This window comes from Choristoneura fumiferana, chromosome 18 (assembly GCF_025370935.1).
Source record: "Choristoneura fumiferana chromosome 18, NRCan_CFum_1, whole genome shotgun sequence".
NCBI classification, from domain to species: Eukaryota; Metazoa; Arthropoda; class Insecta; order Lepidoptera; family Tortricidae; genus Choristoneura; species Choristoneura fumiferana.
In genome coordinates this window covers 14,401,198-14,420,224 of record NC_133489.1, presented here as the reverse complement: position 1 = coordinate 14,420,224, position 19,027 = coordinate 14,401,198, and positions in this window count along the sequence as shown.

The window sequence follows — 19,027 nt, the reverse complement described above, 5'->3', positions numbered from 1 at the left end:
CCTTGGTTTCAAATTGTCTTTATCATGGTTTATTAAGTTTGGTTGCAGTTCAGTATCTATTGTCACCTATTGTCACACAAACAAAGTACGGAAGTTGCTGCAACAGCACGCACTGTTGATTTACTTCAATGAAACAAGGAGATACGTCCCAAAACGATATTAATTCTTTATCGTAAATTAAATTTACTTATTATAAACTTGACTTACTTAGGCCTGTTTCACAAAAAAAAATCGCATTACCCGTTTTAATCTGTGATACTTAATTTTAAAGTCTGTTTACTTAAAAATATTTTATAGTTCAAACTTTAAGTACTAAAAGGCTCGAAATTGTACAAGGACGGTCATTTACTTTGCATAAGCCAGCGTAAGTTTTAATAAAATCAATATTGGTACCTCTTTTTAAGCACAAGGTCATTATCTTATGGTCCTTTTTAGGCCATTATTGCGAAACGTTTATTTCTTTTCTGCTTTGCAAAAAATGACATCGCTAGTCGTTAACTTAAGCACTTTAAAAACGGGGCAGACTAATAATCGTGCATCGACCTCTCCGCACTCGGGTATAAATACGATCTTCGTGAATAAGTTCTGGGATATATTCAAATCTAGGAATAATTTGGGTACTGTGAAACTATTTAGCAAAAAACTTGCCACTTGCTAGCAAATACATAGTTACCTAGCTATTTAACTGCGTAAATGCTCATAAAAAATTGAATTTTTCAGTAAAGCTTTTCAATTCTTTTGAAGTCAAAATGGCAAACCCAGTTCTACTTCAGACTGACCAGTTCTACTTCAGATGTCAGAGCAGTCTTATTAAATAGTTAGACCATGATAAGTTGTATAGTAGAGTTTTGCTATTATTTTACTTAATGGAAAAGCGAAGGGAAGGAAACTGTATCTGCATTTAAGTAAACAAAAATGTTAGAAAAGCTCAAGACTCAGAAGAGAAAAACTCAGAGACTTGAAATAGTCACATTTACCAGTGTCACGTGACACGCTGCAAAGTTAAAAAAAAAATACCTACACTATGCTTGTTGGTAATGAAGTCAAAATATTTGAACATGACTATGTATTTGATAATACGGCCATGTTCAAGTGTTCCAGGGCACCTAGTGTGTCAGTATTACTTTATTAACAATTAACTAGCATTCTCGGAATCCATCTTACTTTTTAGTCTCGTATCCTTCCTTAAAACTACCTAAAAAGATAAATCATAGTGTTCTGCTGATATTATTTCAGAGCTAAGGTTAGGCAATACTGATGGCATTTGGGCTTCAGGTCATCGGTGAGCGGTGCGGTTCCGCAACCGACCGACCCCGCGGCCGGTGCGGTGGATTCCAGCTCGATTTTGCGGTATGTACAGTCACAAGCATAATGGATACGGTATAAATTAGATATTACTACTCTACCACCACCATGTATTTGCATATTAACGCTCTTATAAGAGAACACGTCCCTCAGTTGACGAGGGTATTGAACAATAATAGAGGAGTACAAAAAAGAAATGTAACCAAAAGATTGTCTTCATTAGAAATCACTTTCAAAACGGAAATATTAACAGGACCTGGCTGAATAACGAAATGGTGTAATGCTTTGGGTTGTGTAAAAAGATGGGATAATGTGCTTAGAAGGGAGTAATGAAATAACGGGCAACTTTTGTGCAAAGCAGCAATAGGTATGAAGAGTAGAATAGTCCTTACTTTTACTTAGAATGTCAGTGTGTTAAATAAATGTACCCTCGACTTTTAGTAATCGGAATTGTAAGATATTAAACCTTTCATCCGAGTTTATACTTACTCGCAAGAAAAATCGTGCAAGTTGCATTACATTGCAAGGCCGTAAAGCCAACGGGTTTGTAGTGGTCAATCGAGCGCCGCAATGTAATGCAACTTGCACGATTTTTCTTGCAAGTCTAAACACGGCTTCATTGGAAGCTTCTCCTGTTCGACCGTAGTTTATTATTAAGAATCGGGTTTACTAATGTTTCGGCGAATAACGTTTGGCAACCTGTTTCATTTCGCAACTTTTCATTTCCCAACTGTTAAATATTTCTGAAACTGTAAATATTTCAGGATTTTTATAAAACTAACCTAACTTAACCTAAAGGGTTCTACACGATGGCCCTGAAATAAATCCTGAAATATTTACAGTTTTAGAGTTTGCAAAATGAAAAGTTGCGAAATGAAACAGGTTGCCAAACGTTACGTTGCGAAAAGGTAGTACTCGTAAGAATCGATATAATATTACGGCCATTCTCATTCATCTGTGCATATTACCGTGCCATAATTACAGTTTGATTTTTTTCACTGCTCTACACAGGTCTATAAGGGGTTTTTATTATTAACCTCAGCGTGATACCGCCACACATTCCAAAGAAAAGGGTCTTCAAAGACGGACGTACCGAACATAGATAGAACACCTATTAAAAAATTACATCTGTGATTTTTTGTATATCATATTATTATATGTACATGAAAATGGCATTAAATTTTGATTAAACTCGTTACTCGTTTAAGTATACACATGGATTGTTTGTGTTCATCTTAAAGGTTCCTTTCGCCAGGGCTTGGCCCCAAGGGCTACTTCTGACGGGGAAACAAAGTTCAGTGGAGTGCTCGGATCGTCGAGAGGCGTGACCCTTTTATGTAATAAGCCCTTCTAAGCAATAGGCGTGGGTTGATTCAATTGAGGTGGTAAGATACACATTTGTAAGGCAGATCATTTCATCAAAAATATGTATTTTGAAGGCCTTGATCTTGCCTTAAATTACTAAATAGCTTTTGCGCGCGACTTCGTCTGCGTAGATATTTACCTACACTATTTACACAATACTCCATAGTATTGAGGTTTTCCTCATTACTCGTTTCAGTGGTATTTCCGAAAAACCCTTTCAAACTGCGGCTAAACACTAACTGAAAAATCTGTTCATAACACGCTAGCAAGCAACTAACTTTATTATAAGAAGAGTTCATACAGTACAACATATATGGCGCTGGTGGTATTATATTTTGAATCTTATAACAGTGTTGTCTGTCGGTCCGCCACGTTAGTGTTTTATTCCCCAAAAAAAGATGGCACTGAAATGTGTGGTAATTAATTTATCATCGTTTAATTTTGTTGTAGGTATTATTAAATCAATTATTCAATGATATTTGTTGATATCCTTACCCCTTTTTCTAAACTTGGAGTTAATTTGGCAAAATCCTTCCTCAGTCGCAGTTATTCATGTCAAAACTTATTATGTATAGTCATATTTTATTTTATTGTAATATTAATCTTGACGACAAGTAAAATCAGTTTGTTGTTCTTTCATCTTCAATTGAAAGAAAGATTTAAGTAAATATTTTTATGTATAACGCATACCATATACTTAAGTAAAAATAATGCGTTCGAAATATCACTAACATTCAATTTATAGACAAATTAGTCAATTTTGCTAACAATGTCACCAACTGTAACATTTATGTAACTTTCGACCTTGCTGAGTTGAACTCGTTTTTGTGCGTAGGTACATTCATTTTTAATCGACTTCAAAAAAGGAGGTTATCAATTCGGTTGTATTTTTTTTAATGTTTGTTACCTCAGAAGTCCGTCATTTATGAACGGATTTGATTTTTTTTTTTGCATTCGTCTAGGATTGCTTTCAATAGTTTCAATTAGGTCCCCAAATCAGGATCTGATGACTGGATCCTAAGGAAATCGAGGGAACTCTTCAAATGTTGTAGGGACACCTATGGTAATTTTGATATATTTAGTAGTAAATCGTGCATTTGCTTTTGAAAATCATCATTTGGTGAAGTGGAACTGATGATGAAGACCACAGTTGACCATCGGAGTTACTATTCAATAACAAGTATTTTATGGGTTGAATTTCAATTACTTTAAATCAGTTGCTAAGCAATTTATGCTCCTCATAATGCATATGGTGAAATGGAATGGACACCTCAAGAATGAAAGTCTGTGCATCGGAAAAAAGCAATCTATTGTAAAAGGTGACGAACAGTTGACATCAAACTATTGTATCTTAGATTATTTACACCAAAAAGCGTGAAAAAAAATATTTTATAACAAAAAAGTTAACCTTTTTTGTTATAAATTTTATTTGGTGATTATTACATCTGTGACATGAACACAATGTAAATGACGACGCAGGGATTATAGTAAACACATTGGTGTCAGAGTTGTCAATTGAAAAAAAATAAATATGCTTATGAATATGAATTTAAGCAACTTAATTTTAAAGCTGTTTAATAAGAACCAAAAATTAGCAACCAACCTATCGTAATTTTATTTCAGAAGATAAACTTTTACACTGCTTGCAGCTCACAAATTGACAAGCGAGCGAAGCAGTGAGAAAATCTAGTCCTAATGTTATTTGAGACGCAAAGTATGCATTACGTTAGTTATAACGCGTTTATTACGACTTAATTTGATGAACATTTAGACATAATTACTGATGAAAAAGCCTTACGTTCGCTGAGCTCCATGTGGATGACTCGAGTTTAATTAGAAGGGCGGGAAGTGGGACAGCATTAATTAATTTTAACGAATGCTAAGAAGTTGAGTATAATTGTTCTTTCGTAAAATTGCATCTCGAAATTAAAACATTAGGTTTTACAACATAATTAACAAGGAAATTAAATTTAGGAAAAACAAAAGATGAACAACTGGAGGTCTATTTATGTCCAACAGTGGACGTCCTAACGGCTGAGATGAATTATGACGATGTTTTATATTTCATCAATTTGTAAGCGGATGTTATTGCATGTGTATTTAGCGTATGAAGAATACGTATTGCGTATCAAACAGTTATAGGGCGGTTTTACAACCAACTACTTGTAAAGTTGCATGTGATTACTTCACTTGCACTTTTTGCTGAACTGGGTAAATTTGCATCTAATTATAATTGTGACTAACATGTTAGTTTAATGTTTGATGTTGGATAGCGACGTAGGTATTGCGAGCAACGGCCGTAAGATTATTGAAATTTAGAATATTTTTGCGATTTATACGGAGTTCAGTGGACCAAAATACGGAATAAATAGGAGAGTTTCAAGTAAGTAAGAGAGTGTATAGGTCATGATCATTGTCATCAGCTGGGAAGTTGCTGCCTCCTGCCTGCTCCCCCCCCCGTTAGAACGCCACTTTCATCCACCGGTTGCCCACAACTCTCATAGTTGGAGAATTTCCAACGCTTCGTCTTCCTGTGGTCGCCACTGAAGGTCTTTTCTCCCCCAACAGTTATTTAGGTATACAGGTGCATAAGTTGTATATATAGGCAGCGTTTCTTTTCATGTTCACCTTTTTCAAAAGTCTTGGCTTATTTAGTCCAGTCTTATAAATTTTATTCATTGTTTTAAAGCCAATTAGAGCCATTGTAAGTTACAAAAGACCAACCTCTTATCTACCTATCTAACCTAGATTCCCTTGGTACTGCACCATCGAATCGCAGCCAATCCTGCGCGCACGCATCCATATCGTAAATTATCGCGCACCGGTGATGACACCGCAGCGATATGCACTGCTACTTTGGAATGCAATGCTCATAATTCATACCTATAATAGAGGTGCAGTATACAAAAAATGCGACAAAAAGTTAGTAATCGATAGACCCATTTCGCGTTGAGTAATGTTAATTCCAATTAGTTAGTAGTCACGTTCATGTCTGTGCTGGACATTGTTTGCTGTTTTTTTGCATATTTTGTGATATTACACGTTTTATTAGATAATTAATGAATACAGATCCCAAAAAACCTCACGTTTATAATAGTCTTATAAAAGTATATTTTTTTCCGACTTAAAAGTTTTGGATGAGATAATAATGAAAATGCGACGTTCGTGCGTATTAAAAAGTAAAAAAAAAACTGCGTAGGAAAAAGTAAATGACTTAGGTTTTTAATTTAAAATTCTTGTGTTAGATCAGTTTTTACTTTGAATGATATACAGTTATAAATATTTAACAATGTTCATCTTCACGCAGAATAAACACATTCCTATCTGCTTATACGGAAGGGAGACGCGTTCTATTTTTAGGTATATCAGGTCAATGTGCCAATACACTTGAGAGCGGATTCGCGAATTCGATAACCCGAACCAATCCACTTTACGAGAACTGATAACGGAATTTTCTGAATTAGGAACACCCTCGACTAGAGGAAGGTAAGGTATTTCAGAAAATTTATAGCCATTCAGAAGTACTTGCCCCAGTTAGAGTTAAACGGGCTTTTAGTGGAACATGTATTATCAAGATGAATGAAATTTGTTAAAAGTGACTTGGAAATCTATTAGTCGAATAAATCTTTACCTCCTTTTATTAGGAAAATGTGTACGTTTAACGGCTGTAGACCTGACTATAAGTACCTAATGTGACTTATTGATAGACAATGCACGTCCTGACATTGAGGTGCACAAAAAAAGGATATTTCGAAATTCTCATCGGAAATGGAGCAAGCCTTTTTTTTAGTTTTCCACGGGTGAAAACTCTCGCTGGTACACTTATTATTTAGTTACAGTTCCAATAGAATGAGTATTGGTGAGAAACCCAAATATATCCTTTTTACTTTGTCTCGATTTCACGGCAGTTCAGGTCACGGACGAGTAAAAATACCCAGTCATCTTGGCCCTACCTTAAAACGGTTTTTTGCAGGCGTGTTCTGAAGGCTGAACAAACAGTCAAACTGAATGCTCAAGGTCACACCTTGTAATGTCACAAAATGACTTTGACAAATGACTGTGGTAGTAGGTAATTAATACTAACACACTACACCGTGTAGATCTGTAGATGTTTGGGCCTTTGCTAGCGCTTTTTTTGGAAACGCATCGTCGACGCACATATTAAGGACGCGCGTTAATTACGCCTTTTTCATTCCATAGAACAGTCGTCTAACTTTTGTGCGTAGGTATCACGTTTGTATCAATACAAACGCATGATGATAGCGCATTTAAAAAACCTATGTTGAATGCTTTTGTATCGTATCGTGTCATTCCAAGAAAATCAGCTTCGTGATGAAAGTTACGCAGTTCGTATTTATAGACCGGTTCCCTTTAGGGAAGAAATGTTAAAAATAGCTTCAGCGACAGACTTCCTAGGACTTTAATATCTCGGCAAGGATCGCGCTCCAAAGCATTATGAAAACGAAGGGCAAGGTGTCCCTGTTATTATAGCGTTAATGTTCCCCTAATGCGACACAATTTCCGCGCCGGCCGACTGACGACTTCCTTTCATATCAGATGCATTAGTGCTTGCAAAATAAAGATAAAAAACATTACTTTTCTCTAGAGACGCTTAAAGGGAAAAATATGATGGGAACTTTATTTTTCACACAGGTGTAACCTCGCATTCAAATGAGGGGCTTTCCTTTATGATGCAACGTTGAGACTTAAATTTCTTAAATAGCTTTAACATAAAAAGGCGAATCAACAAGTACTTTCTTGATTAACAAAATGTTCGTATCAAAAACAGAAATATAATTTATTTGTAATTTGTCTTTTACCCGAGAACACCGTCGAGCCCAGACAATTTACCTAATTAACGAAGTTTTAAAATGAAATTTATGCGTTGCCGTAAAGATACCGATGGACCGTCTTAAGTAGTCTTATCAAATTTGAGACCGAGGGTGCGGCGTGGTACTGGTGCCTTTGTATACTAATGAGATTTAAACTATTCATTTGTGCCAAAGACGTTGGCGCACAACTGTACGCCCCAAACTGCGGCCTACAGTCATTGTGAAGTTTGTAGATTGCAGAGTCGCGTCTTCATGGCCCATTAAAGGGGTTCCGTGCTCGACCTGCTTGCCATTGTGCCTCCACAATGCAGCGACGAATCGAGCCTGTGTTGTCACTCCACTTGCCTTGCGACACATACAATAAAGGGGCCTATTCTCAACTGACTATGGAGACTTTAGATTACAGACTAAAGAATAAAATTACTTATTGCAAGTCAAAATACCAATGTCATGCGCACATGAACATGGATAATAATCTTCTTTAACATAATCATCGCTTTGAAAATTGAAAATTATTTAAATGCATCATTCATGATGTCAGTTTTCATTTATAGTACCCACAGACTACTAAGAGATACCAACGTATATAGTACCTACCTACTTAAATGTCATAATATAAAAAAGATTAAGCAATAACCAAATAGATTTGCAAAGAGCTTGATACACCAAGACATAAAATGAGTTTTCGAACCGCGGTTTTTTCCAGTAAATTAATTAATGCGTCAGAGTAAAATGCAAATATTGAAATATAGTCATAACTATGTTATGGCACCTTCAGAACTATAGTAAGTCAATTCGAAATATTTTCATTTCAATAATAAACTTTGTACCAAAACAACCAGGTAGAGTTTAAAATTGACATTATTTTGAATTTCAACGTTTTACGCAATATATCTACTATATGAAGGATAGTTCTGACGATTACTCCAGCCCTGGTGGTTTCACTGATGGATGTTATCGAATACCTCATGATTAGTGGAGCCTGAATTTGGTGGCATTCATGCGTGCCTGTAAATTATAGATCGCTTGCATACCGACGTTAACCTCAAGTGGTGTAACCTTTGCTACAGGAAGTCTGCTATTTAGGAAACAACCTACTGGACATTTATAGCGTCATTATCGTATTTTGAAGCACTTGCCAATTGGTGTGCAAATATACCTCTTGTATTTTTGTAATCGGTTAAAAATACCTTTCCAATTTTCCAATTTATTTATATTTTTTTATGTAAAAAAATATATCGCAAAATTACAAATTTCATCGTACATCGATCGTTTAACGATATTAAGGGGCTGTTTCACCATCCATTGATAAGTGTTAACTGACGGTTAAATGTGATACCGTCTCCGTCTATTCGAACAAAACAAATAGAGACGGCATCACATTTAACCGTCAGTTAACACTAATCAATGGATGGTGAAACAGCCCCTAAATGTAATAAAATATTATCAACAGTTGATTCCTAAGTTGTGTCTCCTTTTACCGGCTTATAACATCGAAATATATCGTCAAATGTGCGCCTACCTAATTAATAGAACGCGCTCGGAATAGGCCCCCCGAGATTGTTCATTGTTTGTTACCCATATTGTATTACGACACAACGCTTCCTCTAACATGCTTACGATAACACAATTTCGGTGACATCAAAATTTTCAGCAGCAGACGTGCTGACAATGGGTTCCCAGAGATTTCATTGTAAAATTGAAGTGCAAATTGTTATACAGCATACATAATGCACGGCTATTGTTTAGCCACCATTCGTAATTTGCCTTAAGCGGGTGTGATGTTTCGCATAACGTCCAAAGACATAATGTTTCAGTCGTCCGAGTTCCATTTTCACAGCAAGTGTACATTTTTCGGAACAGAAGGTTTATTTATGTCATATGTCAGATCAGTTTAGATAAAATTTAAAGAAGTACGCCACTAAACTGACTGACAATGTTGTTATGATGTGTGTTTTGTAATGTATAACCAAAGAATTGATTAATAATATGCCATTAAAAAAGGTAATCAATCATCTTCCGCCATATTTGTACAAAGTTATCCTTAACTTCACTATGTTAAGTCGTATGACGTAATCAATTTACTTTTGACCATCATAATTTTATTGAAGCATAGATGGCTGTAGAAGAAAGCTAAAACTTTCAAAGGTAATTGTGACTTTATTTCCTTAAGCATTGAGTAGCTATTTTATTGTTAAATAAGTCATACCATGCTGGCTTTTTAGATCTACTCATTAGATTGAGACTAGAACATAAAAAAACTTCAGAGAATTTACGTTTAAACAATGAGTACTTATTAAAATTATAGTTCCACAATATCAATTTAACAACCTAGCATTAAATTTTATGTGTGCTTGTATGGAAACCCCTTTAGGCTTATTCTTACTTATTTTGCCTTCGCTAAAATATTTTCCTATTCATTTACATTATCCCTTCAACGTTTCAACATAATAAACACAAAAACCCACGTTAAAATCCAAAGAAACAAACAGCCAAATGTTTTTACTGGGGCAAAGGATCGAAAGACATCCTTAAAGTTGCTTTATGTTATCTTTTGTGTTACACAGATATTTCCCACACAGATTAGGACGTAAATTACAAGGGTCTCAAAATGGACTCTCCAAATCATTGAGGATCTGAGGTTTCCGGATATTGAGCTCGGAATCGTTTCAGTGATGTGACCCGTAAGGAGCGTAGTTCAGCAGAATGCTCGATTTGCTTCATGAAATCGTGGCGGGCTTGGCCCTAATAAATTCCTTTTGGTCAGGTCGGCTCTGTTTCAAAAACAACCGCCTGTGTACGCTCAACAAATATACTACGTATTTAGGTACGATTTACGTACCTATTTACTCCTTGTAGAGAATCCAGACATACCACAGGGGAAAGAAGAGCTGGCAGTTTCCTCGCACAACTAACGTTTCAGCATAGCTATACAGCGAGGAAATGCTGCTGCTGGGGGTTAAATTTACCATTTTTTTCTAGGTTATAGTTTAGTTATTAGCTACTTTTATTACTTTTAGTTATAATTTTAACTTAGTTCAGTAAATCATGTAAATGAAGTTTGTATTTGAAATATATAGATTAAAAATATTGTTCTTGTAAAATAGAACCACCTGGGTATTTTTGTTCAAAAATCTATGAAATCAAATTTTGGTTTTTGAATCGATTCTGTTCCGTCTTGCTTGTGGAGTGCACGTGGGAATGTGAAATTCTTCATCTGACTAAACTTACCATCTTTAGGTACATATATATTTATAAACACCTGTAAAACTTTCAGCTTAACATTGGTTTGTTTTCATCTGTCACTTCTGTTGTTTTTACTGTTTTTAACCGACTTATCAGGATCTGATGATTGGACCCTAAGGAAAATGAGGAAACTCTTCAAATATTGTCATTTGGACACCTATGGTCATTTGGATATAATAATATTTCGTAGTAACTTGTGCATTTGCTCTTAAAAATCATAATTTGGTGAAGTAAAACTGATGATGAAGACCACATTTGACCAACAAAGTTACTACGCAATAACAAGTACTTCACGGGTCTAATTTCAATTACTTTTTCATCATACTTGCTCGTCAATGACGTCATTCCATGCCTGTATACTAAAAGACAATGGCCTTAATTGTTACCGCGGGAATTATGGATTTACGTATAGTTTTCCTCCCAAAGGGAGTTTTGAGTTTAGTTTTAAAAAGTTAGGTGAAGCACCAGGACTCCTCAATAATGAACGTCTCTGCATCGGAAAAGCAATTTTTCGTCAAAGGTGTCGAGCAGTTGACATTAAACTATTGTCTTAGATTATTTACATTAAAAAGTGTGAAAAAAAATGTATAACAAAAAAGCGTGAAAATAATTTTCTACCAGTCTGAAGTCGGTGCCTCAGCATGAGCCAGCAGAAGTAATTGAAGCCCAACATATACGTAAGTACTCGTATGTAGGTGAGATAGACGACAATAGGTCCACTCGTGCTGGCTCGTGCTGAGGCTCCCGACTTCAGACTGGTAGAAAATTATTTTCATGGTTTTTTGTAGTCGGTTCAATGTTTTGTTATACAATGTTTGTTGCTTTGTCATACACATACTGGATCTATTCATGAATAATGGAGACAGTATTTAGCTCACAAAAAAAATTTAGATAAATCGATTATCTATGTAAGATCATGTATAATTAAAATTAAATTTCATGAAGACGTTACAAATGCCGCTCAGTAGTTTGTAGTTATGGATGATTAAACTATCATGCAGTCCGCAATTAATTGGCTATTGCGTTGCAGTTGGAATGTAGACCAACCTTACAAAGATTAAACAACCAGAGGGTCAACGGACTTACTCCTCTGCAGAAACTAAATGACCAGCGGTCATACCCGTTACGTAAAAAAGAGCTTCGCACTTCAAGATCAAGAGTGCCTACACGAACTCAAAATAATCCACCGTTCCAAATTAGACATCCCTGAAAATTGGAGCGCTTATAGTCAGACCTTAAATTTTTCGGGTTTTCTTAAATAGAAGAAAAACTATACGTTAGGTTAGGTTTGTTTTAAAACAATAGAGCATATTAGGCAAAGCCCTGAGCAGGGGGCGACACTAGCGCAAACCTCAATGGCAACGTCAGTTCTCTTTATATTTTGTCGCCGTGACAAACCAAAGAGTATTTAATACCTACTATAACAAAATATCATGATATTTACATCGATAGTAAGGATATAAGTAGCTATATTTAAAAAAATGAAATAATATGATATTATGGCATTTAAGATACTGTTTACAGTTTTGTGCTAGTGCTGCACTCTGATGGCAGAAAATTACAGTAATAATCCCTATTCTGAATTAGCAGAAAAAGCAGTTATGATGAGTTGACAAACGATCGTTCAGACAAAGATTACATTCGGACTTTCAACAAGTACATATAGCGAGCTAATATGGCCCCCCAATAAACCAAATGAAGTCTTAATTAAAATGGGGTATTATTTTCAGTTAGGTAATGCACTCTTGATCTAGAAGCACTCTAATTATTGTTTCACTATTTTGTTGTTTTATTGCATGAGCGACGGGAAATGATTGAGAATTAAGTTACTATACATATTAAGTATAATTTGCCTAACCCCTTGTTGAAGTGGTAGATTTTTTATACATAGGTATGGATATTAGTGTGCGTGACTTCACTATTCGGCTTAAAGTAGGCTTAAAGATCCTAAGCTGTGCCGAGCTGCGCCTTCATGCATGCACGTAACTTTAGCTTCATTTAGCGTGGGTTTACTGTAAATTGAAGCCAATGCACGGCACGGTGACAACAGCATAACTAAACTTGATTTTGCTAAGAGATAAAGTACTAAGTAAGCATCGTCTTCCGCCTGGTCATTGATTCAATAGAAACCAATAATGTCGCGTAGGTAACGTTCAAGTTAGTTTTTAAAGGCATACCTACTTAGCAGGAGATATTAGTGTCGGGCCGGAAAAAAAATATAAGTAGTTTTAGTATTTATTCCCGCAAAAAATAGAATTACAGAGTTCTTACTTGATAAGAGTCTTGAAACATATATAAATACCTACAGTCGAACAAGGAACCTCCCCTTTTTGAAGTTGTTTTGAAAAACAATTATTCTCGATTTTTGTTGAGTACTACGTCGGAATGCTTTAAACTAGGTAATCCAAAATGAGGGTTAATTAAATTACGAAGAAATAGAAACTTGCGCTGGTGGTTTCTGTTTCCCCCATTATAAATCACATTATTCCCGTAGCCGAGCGAGGGTAGTATTCAGTCAAGATGTGGTAGGAACATTGTAAAAGCATTTTCGTGTACAAAAATAGCTGTGTTAGATTTTCCTTCTTTATAATCTCTGGGGACAAACGTTTGGTTGAAAAGAACTGTCTTAAAATATATGCATAAAATAAGAGAAATTGATAAGTTAGTTTCAAACCGCTTTTCCTCTTACCCATCCTAAAGAACTTAAGTAGGCTATGCTGCGGTTTCGCCACAAGTATGTAGGTAGGTAAAGGCACTATGATTTGTGGTCTCTGAAAGCGTCTTCGCGGAGGTGCATAATTATAAATTTCAATGAGTTGAAGTAAACTATGTACGTTGTCAGTCAGCAAAAACACGCTTGAGGTGTCGAGGCAGTTTATGACAACTTATATCCTATCAGAGCCTATCAGTTTCTCAAAGGGCCGGCAACGCACCTGTGATACCCCTCGTGTTGACAGGTGTCCATGGACGGCGGTGATTGCTTGCCTTCTGGTGACCCACATGCTCGTTTGCCCCCTCTTATATATATATAATGCCCCTCTTATATTATAGTAAGTCTTAAGTTGTATTATAAATAGCGTTAATGAACATTAAATGGGATTAAGTAAAAAAAAAAAACGCGCATTCGCACATAAGTTACAGAAGGGATACTTCGATAACGCAGATAATTAAAAAATCACACGAATGCTCAGCCTTTGCTAATTTAGCTTTATTATATTAGAATAAAATGTTACAACTATACTAACTTCCGTATATCTGTATGGAGTGTCACAGTAGCTGCTATTACAGCTCTATAACAGCATAAAATTATCATTTAATTTTATACCCAGCATAAAAAAGGTTGCATAGCCATAATAAGTGTCGTTGACACCGATTAGTTAGAGCTTATCAAGCAAACAGTTCCTCGGTACTGATTAGAAGTAGGCATTAGCCTTCTGATGGTGTAACGTGAGGATAGAGATGCTTCTAAGAAACGAGATAATGTGTTGAAATGACATGTGTGGCTTTGCAAACATTAACTTTAACTTTTACTCACATTAAATGTTAATAATGGCTAGGTAGCTTAAACTCTCATTTGACTAGCTTTCGGCAGCTTCTTGGAATAAAATACGACTTGCTGAGTTTATTTTGCCTAGGAATTCGATCTGCTCACTTTTTGTGCCGGTTCTCCTAGCTTATAAGATTATTTACCATACTATTAATATATCTTGTAAATATTATGTCTTACTTTATCCTCCGAGAAGGAATTTTTCTGTTTACTCGTATATGTAAAGGCTCTGTTTTTTATATGTTAGGGGGTCATCTGATGAAACACCTTTACACCTTTGGAGTCATTTGCACTTAACATCAGGTGAGATAGGGTCAATCACGGCCAGGTCAGTTACGTGTAAAAAAAAAACGCCGCCCATGGACAGCCATAACATAAGTTGAATTACGGATGCGTCCCTTTGAGGAAAGAGTGGGCTCGTCTTTTGTAGATTCCCAAGTTGTGCCGGTCCGGAAATACGGGCGATGCAAGCTGATTTCAAAGTTTTTCCGTGCGTGACAAAAAGTTCCGCAAGAAACAAACTGCAGTAGACTGTTGGCTACTGTAGTAGTGAGGGTGGAAAGAAAACGAAATATGTTATTTATATTTTGTGCAAGTTATGTGCAATCTTGCATAAATGCCAAGTTCAAATAATTGAAAAATTTAAGTCGTCAAAGGTAATATACGTAAATTAGATAATAAGAAGATTACTGTAAAAATTAAATTGTTAAGAAAGAATGACAAGTAAAAAATAGAAAATTAAATAAAATTCAAAATTAAGTGCTGTTCCATGTAAGCAATGTAAAATGAACCAATATTGCGTACATTTTACGTAGAAGCAGGGCTCTGCTGACACTGAGTTTTAATAAATATACGGCCTTTATAGCGTATATTTTGATTGACATAACTATGTACATACTATATTACGAAACCCTGGGTGTGCAAGTCCAAAACGTACTTAGCCGGTTCTACTCCGTTGATACAGATGGTTAAAAAAACTCGTTTGTTTTTTTATCATGGTTTACGAGGAGTAACTTTAATTTATGGTTTTCATTGGGTTATTAAATTAAATTTCCATCAAAAACCACCCCTACAAAGCAACTTTGCTAACTGATCGCTAAAAAATGGTGCAAACAAGCTTGGGTACTTCCGTTTAATTAATACTCACAATCCTTTAAGTGAAAATTAAAAAGCAACTTTTTTAAACCCTGCAACCAATATTTTTTTCGGGCAACGTAAAAAAATAGAGATCCTCATTTATTTCTGTTACATTAATTTTGCGGTTTGGCCATAGCATACAAATTCGCACGGCTCCATTTCCGGCGAAAAAAGACTGACCCGTATACAAGGGTTAATGCAATTTTTAGGTGCTACATGTTTGCTTAAAAAAATGGCAAACAAGCTTGGTACTTTTTTACATTTTTAAACCTCAAGTTAAAATTTAAGTGAAAATTAAAAAGCATCTAGCGTCTACTTTTTTAAATTAAAATACCCTGCCAAGAGCGAGTCGAAATTAGACGTCGTCTGTATGAACGGAAGATTGACTATATAATATGTTGTGTTGATATGTACCACCTCATATTTTTTTCGGAAATTTGTAACCGAACAATCATCTTTTATACTTTCAAAAATACATTCTCTCTAACTTCTTAGGTATTATTGGCAGCAAACAGTATTTATTTAAAAATTACAAATAATAAAAAAATAGAGATCCTCATTTATTTCTGTTACAACTAACTTAATTTTGCGGTTTGGCCATAGCATACGTAAAACTAATTCGCACGGCTTATTCGGATATATACGACTCACGCAACTGGTTTTTTTACCCTACACATGTGTGTGGGACATTTAATCGGTTCCGTATATTCGAAACAAATTGGTTTTGACTGATGGACAGACTGACAGACGCACAGGTGAGCGTACATACAAGGGTTCCATTTTTACTTTTAAGGTACGGAATCCTAATAAAAATGTCAATTTTTAAGCGCGTAAAATAGCTAGTATCACCTTTGTCACATCAAAAAGGGAATATCAGTTGGTATCTTAGAGGTATTCACAAATAGAATGGCAAAAAGGGGCCATCTTAATTTAAAATTCATCAGTGACTAGTTGTTGATAAAAGGTACGCTATGTGTTAGTCCAGGTTGTTTAAATCCGAATACGTTTTACGTACTTACTATAATTGTGACCATACTTATTTACTTTTTTTATTAGCAGCAAGTCCTCTATATTCTAAGCTGTGGCCCGCGACTCCGTCTGGGAAAAATTTGTTTAACGCTATCTTGTCCGGAATAATAAAATGTCAATTATAATGAAATGTAATGATTTACTGACTTACAACAATGATATAAATTGGACATTGGCTTTAACAACTAATTGGTTAGAAATAATAATCTCAAGGTAAACATTAAGAAAACTAATTATATTCAATTTCATACAGATCGCCATAAATCAAAACCTTAGATGTCCGATACAATGACGATCCGATTCAAGAAGTACATCTTACAAAATTTCTGGAAATCGTTATTGACCGTCACTGTAAATGGAAAGAGCATGTGGATATGGTCTGCTCCAAAGTGAATAGTTTCGTATTTGCCCTAAGACGAATTAGGCAAACTGTCTCCTTGCAAGCTGCTTTATTGGCATACCATGGTTACGTTGGTTCTGCGATGCGATACGGCATAGTAATTGGTAATAGTACAAAATGGATCAACTTTTTATTGCTCAAAAACGCTGCATCAGAGCTATTTTTAGAATTGGCCGGAACGGATCGTGTCGACCATACTTCGCTAACTACAATATTTGACAGTTCCGTGCATATATATATTAGAAGTCTGTATATTTGTCCATAATATAAAACCTGTTCACAGAATTTCAAGAAATGTACTCGCGTAAGGTTAGACCGCAATATAAATATAGATTATATAAACCAGCCGTAAAACTGGCATTGACATCCAAAAATACCTATGTTATGTGCATTAAGATATATAATAAGCTGCCGGATGTCTTTAAAGATAAGAAAATAAAGGCATTTAAAAGTGTAGTAGTGCAATGGTTAAGTGAAAAGTGTTTCTAGAGTGTTGTGAGTTCTTTGATAAGTAATTTATGTTTATTGGCTTCTGTGATTAAAATTAATAACATTAAAACTAATGCACTCAATTATAAATTTGTACGCCAGTCTGTTGGCATAATGTGGCGATCTTATGATTGTATAACTCTAAGACCTTGATTGAAACCCACTATTAACTATATTTCATTTCATTTCATTTCATATTTCATTTCATTTCATTTCATTTCATTTCATTTCATTTCTTTCAATAAAACTATCCTATTTCCTTCCCAGGGTTTGAAACTCAAACCAAATTTTAATTTATCGGCTTAGAGGTTTAAGTGTGAAGAAGTAACAGACAGACAGGCATACTTTTGTATTTATAATTATTACTAAAGATGTCACGCTATTTATTATCGATACCGATCATATTTGTTTGCTCAATTCTAGAGTCATGCTAGAACTAGACAAATTATTTGACATTTCGCCTCTATTGGATAATTCTCCTATGGCCGCTGCTTACTATATGCTGTCTTGGGAAATAACAGTGACGTGGATCACGCGACTCAATCATTTCGCTTCCGTCCCTTCAGTTATTTAGTACGATTGACTCTTTTAACTTCCACGTACACTTTTCTATTGTTTTCAGTACAAAAAGGCAAAGCGAAAGTTTCTCACGACGATGAATCGATGATAGTGGCGTTAGGTAAAAAAACCGGCCAAGATCGTGTCGGACACGCCCAAGATATGGTTCCGTAGCCATTACGAAAAAACAAGTAATATTATGTGCGTTATTACTCAATTAAAACACTTACTGCAGTCTTAAAATCTATTACCAGAAAAAGAGCGTATCTTCACGGCACTTAAGTCCTTTTGTTGAGAAGCGCAGTTTTTCGGCAATAACTCAAAAACGGTATATCCGAACATGATGAAACCAATTTTCGTTGAAAGTATTTATTAAGCGTTACCTTTCCATATTTTTTGCATATTTTTTGGACAAATGGTTTACAAGATAGAGGGGGGGGGGCACAATTTTTGCTACTTTGGGAGCGATTATTTCCGGAAATCTTCACTTAATCAAAAAAGTTTTTGAGATACCTTACAGCTTTTCAAAAGAGCTGTCGAACTATATGCCACATGTTGATGCAAGTTAAAAAAAAACAATTTCTGTTACGTGTATGGAGTGCCCCCCTTATAAATATTTATTTTTGTAATTTAACTACAAAACTTAATAGCGGTTGTAACAAGACATCTGTACTCCAAATTTCATTGACATACATCTTGTAGTTTTCGAATGAGTTCCGTTTTTGCTACTTTGGCTCCGGAACCCTAAAAATTACGAAGATTATGACGAGTACTTACCTCACTGCTTCTGGTAATGTCTAGTCGTTAAGTGATTACACTAAGGCTTGGAAACTTAACTACTAAATGACTCTTCATCATCACCTACGCTGCCTATATACGTGCCGCTGCAGGGCACAGGCTTCCTCTCACACCAAGAGGGCTTGGGCAGTAGATCCCACACGAAACCAATGCGAATTGGAAACTTCACACACACAATTGAATTTCTTCGCAGATGTGTGCAGTTTTCTCACGATTGTCCGGAAAATCGAAAAATGAATTAAAAAGCTCCGTTAATAGGTAAAAGTAAACGAGTAAGACAGGAATATTTGGCTTCATTTTTTAAATAAAAAGTAACCCTGC